The sequence below is a fragment of the Triticum dicoccoides genome, chromosome 6A, assembly GCF_002162155.2.
Source record: "Triticum dicoccoides isolate Atlit2015 ecotype Zavitan chromosome 6A, WEW_v2.0, whole genome shotgun sequence".
Taxonomy (NCBI): domain Eukaryota; kingdom Viridiplantae; phylum Streptophyta; class Magnoliopsida; order Poales; family Poaceae; genus Triticum; species Triticum dicoccoides.
The window spans coordinates 49,307,857-49,316,000 of record NC_041390.1 but is presented as its reverse complement, the minus strand read 5'-3'; the positions used below and the strand labels follow the sequence as shown (position 1 = coordinate 49,316,000).

The 8,144-nt window shown below is 46.2% G+C and overlaps 2 pseudogenes; one reads left to right on the top strand and one right to left on the bottom strand.

Annotated features, from left to right (window-relative positions):
* Nucleotides 1–6,506, bottom strand: part of LOC119314676 — a 9,543-nt pseudogene extending 3,037 nt beyond the window's left edge.
* LOC119314677 lies at nucleotides 605–5,887 on the top strand (annotated as a pseudogene).
* Nucleotides 6,507–8,144: the final 1,638 nt, after the last annotated feature.

The following is an 8,144-nucleotide window of genomic DNA, read 5'->3' as shown; positions in this document are numbered from 1 at the left end:
CTATCCCTCTTCGATAGGCAGCCTGCATCAGATGAGGCCATGTTGAGCTCCCAAAGAAGCTGGGGTCCCATGGCACCAAGCGATATGACTATTGGGACCCTCAAACATCTCTCAGCTTCTGCCTTTGATCGTAGCGTCTAAACGGACAGATGCTGAGGGGACAGCATGGCAAAGAAAACTGTTGCAAAAGATGTGATCGAAAATATGCAGAGAAAAATGAGCTGCCGTGAGGATAAACAATCTAATGGCACAGGGTTTGGATGGCCATGGTTGCGACTTGACTCATGTATGTAAAATTAATTGTAAGTAAGATAAACCTGCTATCCAGGCGCCTTATTTCTTCTATTAATTTATGTGGGTGCAATGTCTTACCTAAAAAAATCTCTGTCTCCAATATCTTCCCTAAGAAAATTCTGTGTGTCTGATATCTTACCCAACAAAGTTCTATGTGGCTGATGTCCTCCCTATGAAAAAGAAAATCTGTGTCTGATGTGATATCCAAGAAAATTCTATGTGGCTGATTTCTTCCCTGAAAAAATCTGTGTCTGGTGTAACGTGATGTGAGTATGTGACGGAGTAACATTACTGATAATAAAATTGTAGATAATCTCCTGGATTTATGTGGCCATAGCTGTTGTTGAGTTGCTGAACAATCCATTTTCTCTGGTATCCAGGCGAGGGAGGGAAACGAAGGCAAAATTCAGTATCAGTAATGGTCTGATCAATCAAGAGGCAGGAGGTGGCGTGGAGATGGCGGAATTAGTCGTGGCTGCCAACCTGGCTGGCAGTGTGGCCGGCCGGAATGCCCCTAAGCTCTGGGATTACTTGGTACAAAGTCACAAGCTGCGGGCAGAGCTGAAGCATGACATCAGTTACATCAGAAGCGAGTCCTTGATGATTTCTGCTGCTATTCAACAAGATGGAGATCGTCCACCGTGGAGCGACAACCCCGTGCATAAGGTCTGGATCACTATGGTGCGTGACTTGGCGTACGATATCGAAGACTGCATCGACCGCTTCACGCACCGCGTGACACTCAAGCCTGATGTGTCATGGATCGGTAAGAAATTTCACCGGATGAAGACGAGGAATGCCCGTAACAACTTAGCTGCAGCGATCCGTCATCTCAGGAAGAAATCCGAGGACGCATCCAAGCTGAGAACAAGCTACAGCACCAGTGAGTATGGCGGCGGATCCAACACCTTTGGAGTCAGAGGCACCATCTGATGAAACGGACACCTCGGTGGCCGCAGTGGGTATGGATGCACCCCACGACAAGCTCATGGAGCTGATAAGGGAAACGCCGCAAGGCCAGCAACCCATGGATCTCAAAGTGATCTCCCTTGTTGGGTTTGGTGGCATAGGGAAGACTCTCCTCGCCAAGCATGTGTACAACACAACTGAGAGCGAATACGAAGCACGGGCTTGGGTTTGTGCTGCAGAGAAAGGCTCAAGAGATGTTCTCAAGGAGATACTCTGGCAACTTGGAATGTATTCCACCATTAGTAGTAGTAGTGGAAGTGCAGGCAGCCCCTGCCGTCTCAGCAATAACATGCTCTGTGCAAGCCTCAGAGAGTGCCTTGGGACCAAGAGGTATACAATATATTTTCTACCCTAGCTTTTTATGCCGTTTCTGTTGGTTTTTCTACTCATTTTTCTCTTGGAGTCCACAACATATATACAGCCCATTACTGGCCTCCACACTACATAGCTAATAAAATGCATCTTTTACTTTAGCACATTCAACTTGATTCTCCCAGCCATTAAGGTTTTGGTTACTGAATTAAAAAACATATGCATGGTTAAAGATACCTATGCCGGCCATTGGCGTACATGCAGACAATTAGGCCATATTGGCATGCATGCCTTCAGAATTCAGATTACACAAGCTAATGTAAATGAGACAGTACTAAGCCATATGCTTGGTTAAGAGTACCAAGTTACCAATTTCTTCTTCTATTTTCCTCCATCCGCATGTGTTCCCTTCATAATGGAAAACAAAGTACACAAGCCGGAGGTATAATAGCCGGATTAGTAGAACAACGACTTTATGCACAGCAACAAAACTCACGACACAATTCCTGATAAGATCGATTGCAAATCAAGGACTTCAAACACGGACTAGGATTCACAAGCCTTGTGCTACAAGAAACCCTACTAAAAAAGAAGTCCTACCGCAGGAATCCAATCAAAAGAAAGGTACAATCATGAAGGGAATAGAAAGTAATCCTTCTTCAACTCTAGGTTCATGTGGAGACTAACGGTTCGAGGATCCTATTGATTTGAGACTGTTAGAAGAGTGTCAGAATCCCTTGGGCGACCGATTTCCTTGTTTGAATGCATGCTATCTGAAACATGATTTGTGTGAAGAGGGAATGTGTTCTATTCTGACTTCTTTTTATCTATTATAGGTTTTTCATTGTAATCGATGACATGCGGAGAGACTTTTGGGTCAATATAAAAGATGCTTTCCCTGTGGTTCCCGGGGTCGACAGTAGAGTTATTGTCACAACAGCCACTCAGACCATAGCAATCAAAAGCAGCTGTCGTGATGGTCATGTGTACATAATGAGAACTCTTGCTGAGCAACACTCGAAACAGTTGTTCTGTGAGAAAGCTTCCTTGGTGTATCCACCAACAGTCCATGATACCGAGCTAAGTTCAGAAGTAATAAGGAAATGTGATGGTCTGCCCCTTGCTCTTATTACCACAGCACGGTTGTTGCACGGCGATCATAGACAGCGACAATGGGCAGATCTGGGAAATAACCTTGGCAGCCATCTGGAGACACATCATATGTCAGCAAATATGAAGCGTGTGCTCGTCCGTAGCTACACCAGCCTAAGCAAGCAAGATATCAAGATCTGCTTGCTTTATCTCGGTATTTACCCAAGTGGTCGCCCAATCAGGAGAGGAAGCCTCATAAGGCGCTGGTCAGCCGAAGGTTTCATCACAGCAGAGCCTAAACGCAGTGCCCTTGAGGTTGCTGTTGCCAGTTTCAATGAGCTGGTCGACCAGAGCATCATCCAGCCTATTGATGCCAGCAGCAGCAGCAGCGCAGAGGTGAAGACATGCAAAACTCACGGTATAATGCATGAGTTCATTCTGCACAGATCCATGTCCGAGAACTTTGTTACCTTGTTATATGATAAGGATCCCCCACCTGGGAGTAAAATTCGTTGGATTTCTCTGCAGCATAAAACTGATGCAAGATCCAAAATGGATCCAAAGGATCTAAGTCTTGTCCGTTCTCTGACAATCTTTGGTGAAGCGCACAATTCAATGTTGGACTTTTCCAAGTACAAACTGATTAGAGTTTTGGATTTAGAAGAGTGCGATGAACACTTGGGAGACAAACATCTCAAGGAAATATGCAGCAACATGTCACTGCTAAGGTACCTAAGCCTCAGGGGTGCTTCTGGAGTTACAGTTCTTCCAAAACAGATCAAGAAGCTTCAACTTTTGGAAACACTAGATTTAAGAGGAACCAGTATAGAGATTCTGGCCATAGAAGTCATGGAATTGCCATATTTAATTCATCTGTTTGGAAAGTTCAAACTCCAACAAGATGTAGGAAGCCGGAGAATGAGTAAGCTACAGACTTGGCTGTCAGAGAGAAGTAAATTGGAAACTCTAGCCGGATTTGTTGTGGACAACAATAGCCAAGGATTCACACAGATCATGGAGCATATGAAACACTTGACCAAGGTGAAAATATGGTGCGAGTTCACCGCACATGACAGCAGCAACTCAAGACATCTCTCAAAGTCAATTAAGGGGTTCATCCAGAGCAGCACCGATCTGAACAAAGCTCATTCACTCTCACTGAACATCAATGATGAATGGTGTCCAGACTTGTTGGATTTCTCCTTGGAGAAGGATTACTCCTACCACCTTAGCTCACTCAAGCTACAAGGGAACATCATATGCAGTCAGCTGCCTCTGTTTGTTACCATGCTGGGTGGTCTCACTAAGCTGTGCCTGTCATTCCTTGGTGATCATAAGCTGAGTGGTAACACTCTAGATGCCCTGAGCAGAGTGTGCGGCCTGGAGTACCTGAAGCTGATTGCAACTCAATTGGACAAGCTCGTCATCAGGCGAGGCCATGCACTCAGAAGCCTGCGACACCTATGTGTCGTGGTGGAAGTCGTAACCGAGCTGGAAATACAAGAGGGAGCTCTGCCTCGCCTCGAGTTCCTACGGCTGCTATGTAAGGATATAAATGGCTTTAGCCGCACAATCCAGTCCCTGCCACGTCTTAAGGAGGTCGCCCTACCTGATGCAGTGAGTGATGAAACAAAACAGGAGTGGAAAGGAGCGACAAAGAACCACCCCAGACGTCCCAAGCTCTTGCTTGTTGAGACTAAGCCGATGGGAAGTGAGCCTGCTGCGGAAATTATCCCAGCAGAAACAACTACTGATACAACGGTCGAAGAGGTAGATGTGGAGAGGGAACCTGCAGCAGCAGCTACTGATACAATGTTATCAGTGACAACGCTGCACAATGTGACTTCCACTAAAGAGACTGGTAATTAAGTGATGGCCTCGTATTTCGCTTACTTTGGTTAATTCTTGGGGTGTGTTGAGTTGTATATACTCTCTGTTCATGCATGCATGTGCCATTCCGTTCTTATTTTTGTGCAATACAAGGTGTTACTTCTGGGATGGTTGATGATCACAAACTAATGAAAAGTGAGCCTGCTGCAGAAGCTAGCCCTGCAGCAATAGCTACTGATACGACGGCCGACGAGGTTGATGTCGAAAGTGAGCCTGCGGAGAATTTTGATAGCCCTGTGCCATCACCTACCGATGCCATTTCTACTGGTGAGTCTGGTAATTCAGTGATATGCATCTTCTTGTGTTGCTTAATTGCTAGTACTTTGATCCAATATTGGTGTTGAGTTGTATATACTCCCTCTTCATGCACACATGTGGCAATTTTCATTGTGTAGTACAAGTTGATGGTGGTCAACATGATGATGAACAAGGAAAATATTTTGCTAACACCAAGGATGCAAAATATTTTGCTAAGAAACATGGTCTGAGCGCTCAGGTGACAGATCGGATGAACAAGGGAAGTTCTAAAGAGGAGATGGAAGGAATGGCGGGTTTAGAGGGTCAGCAGATGGAAGACGCCACCAAGGTAATTTACAGATTCCAGTTGTCTTACATTCTTCCAATGCTTCTCCTAGGGATGTAGCTAGTAGAACTGGGGCGGAGTTAGGGAGTGATATTCTTGAGATATACAAGTCTAGTATGGTTTTTCAACTGTACTGTACTGGTTGTCTTACATTCTTCCAATGCTTCTCTAACATGGTTGTCTTATGTACTGGTTTTCAGAACCAAGGCCTACGAAACAAACAGCGTCTGCGCACGAGGTTGTCATCGCTGGTGGCAATTGGTGTCTTTCGCCAAAGAAGTCGACGGGGGATGTTAGTGCCTTGACTAGGTTAATCTTGCTCAGGACAGGGCTGGAGTATGCTTCGACTATCAGGTTGGCGTTTTAACTAGTTGTAGCTTCTGTTGCTCCGACAGCTCGGCTGTCTTGTTGAGCCTTTGGACATTGTGTTATCAATTTCGGATGCACTAATGGTGGATTCTCAGGTGCTGGGTGTGCCAGACAACTATGGCTATGGGGAGCCGTCTCCTGAAGTTGATGGAGTGGTTCTGATAAGTTTATCCTGAATGCACATGAATTCCTATTAGGTGGATTTCTGCTGTCCTGTGACAGAGTCCACCATGTGTGTTACTGGACATATATTTCGTCCAAATGCATAAATAGAAAGCCCATAAGGACGAAAAGAACCTGAACCTAAGTTCATTTGGAACCTGAACTTGAACCAAAGTTCATTTGGTGGCTTTCTGATAAGTTCATTTGGAACGAGTAACTACCACAGGTCACATGTATGTCCTGTTTGATTCTACATGAAAACTGTCATAAGTTACATGCTTATCATCTTTATTTTGTATGTCCTAAATTATGCATGCTGATTGTGTGTTCTAATCTTAGCGTGAGAAGATAATAGAATGGCACATTTTACTCCGAACACTTCATTTGGTTAATAAATAAATGGGGATTACAAATGGGAATTTTTGGGATGGAGGTGTGTTCCCCTGTTTGACAATGGGACATGGTTTGATTGATTTAATTATGGATGAAAATACAAGCTACAGGATGCTTACTAATAGAAAAAGAAAGTATTCCCCACTCTCCTCCCATATAATCAGGAGACGAGCATCTCTTCTGAAGCTACTGAAGAACACGTGGCGGGCGGAGACGCTGCCTGCCCCTCCTCCCCTCGCGCTAATGGAGGCTGCTGCATTTTTCTCTTGGAGCAAGGGACATTTGCCACCCCGCTCCGTCCACGCCGGCCCGATTCAGAAACCCTAGCTAAGGTAGAGAGTAATAGACAGAGCGCTTACCACCCGATCTCCGCGGCTCCGCCTGAGATAGGACGATGACGCCGGGGTGGAGGGCAGGCTCCCGCGGCCGCGGGCACACCACCTCCGGCAGAACCGCCCGCCTTTCCCGGCCGCTCCATTTGGCGGTCTCTGCTCTGCTTCTCTCTTTCTCCCCTGTATCTAGGCTGCTCTCTCTGTTCCCAATCCCGCCGCCCAGCCAGTGTTAGTTTGCACCAATCGCCGCGCAGATCGGACGGCCAGCAAATCCCACTGGGCTTTCACATTTTTTTTCAGGTGACCTTTTTTTTTTGCCTGCGATTTTTCCAGGTGACTTTTTTTTGCGTGCTATGCCTCCGTCGGCTGATCTTTTTCCATGCCGCGAGCCGTCAGATCAGCCACATCTAGCGGCCGAATGCTTGTCTCTCCCATTGCAACACAGGTCTTGTTGCGGAATTTTTTTGCAACGGCTATTTTGTTCTAAAAAATGCAATTGAGATTTTGTTGCAATTATTTTTTGCAACTGAGGTTCTGTTGCAGAAAAAGTCCGCAAAAGACATGTTATTGCAAAACATAGACAATCGTAGACCATTGCAACACCACATATGTTTCAGAAGCAAAGCCTTTGTTGCATAAGCGCGTTCGGCAATGGATGGTACGCGGGGCCTCATTTGAACACGTGTCATGCTAGGAAGGTGGCAGACGCGGCCACAACAATCCAGCGGATGATGATAATCGTTTCCTTGGGAGCGGTGCGCCGGCCAAACGATTCGGCCGGTCGCTCGCGAGCCACGCGATCAGCCCCCATCGTATGCCTCGTGCATCACCCTGGCCCACCTTATCTTCTCCCTCTTCCTTCTTCCTCCCGATCCCCTCCTTCTTTCTGTAACACCCACAATGCGGCTATATCTCCCACGTGTCGGGGCACGACTTAGAGGCATAGTCGCATGGTAGGCTTCTCGCAAGAGGGTAATCTTTACACATCCCATATACTGAATAAGAAAGGAATAAAGAGTCGGCTTACAATCGCCACTTCACACAATACATGAATAATCCATACATCATCCAAAGTACAATCAAAGGTCCGACTACGGAACCAAAATAAAGAGAGACAACCCCAATGCTAGATCCCCGATCGTCCCAACTGGGCTTCACTACTGATCATCCGAAAAAGAAGCATAGTAACGTCCCGAATCCTCGTCGAACTCCCACTTGAGTTCGGTAGCGTCCCCTACACTGGCATCATCGGCACCTGCAACCTGCATCTATTTGGAAGTATCCGTGAGTCACGAGGACTCAGCAATCTCACACCCACGAGACCAAGACTATTTAACCTTAAGGGTACGAAAGAGTAGTGAGGTGGAGCTGCAGCAAGCACTAGCATATATGGTGGCTAACATACGCAAAAGAGAGCGAGAAGAGAAGCAACGCAATGGTCGAGGAACTATAAGTGATCAAGAACAAGAAGTGATCCTGAAGCTACTTACGTTCAAGCATAACACGAGACCGTGTTCTCTTCCCGGACTCCGCCGAAAAGATACCATCACGGCTACACACGCGGTTGATTCATTTTAATTAAGTTAAGTGTCAAGTTCTCTACAACCGGATATTAACAAATTCCCATCTGTCACATAACCACGGGCACGGCTCTCGAAAGTTTATACCCTGCAGGGGTGTCCCAACTTAGCCCATCACAAGCTCTCACGGTCAATGAAGGATATTCCTTCTCCCGAAAAGACCCGATC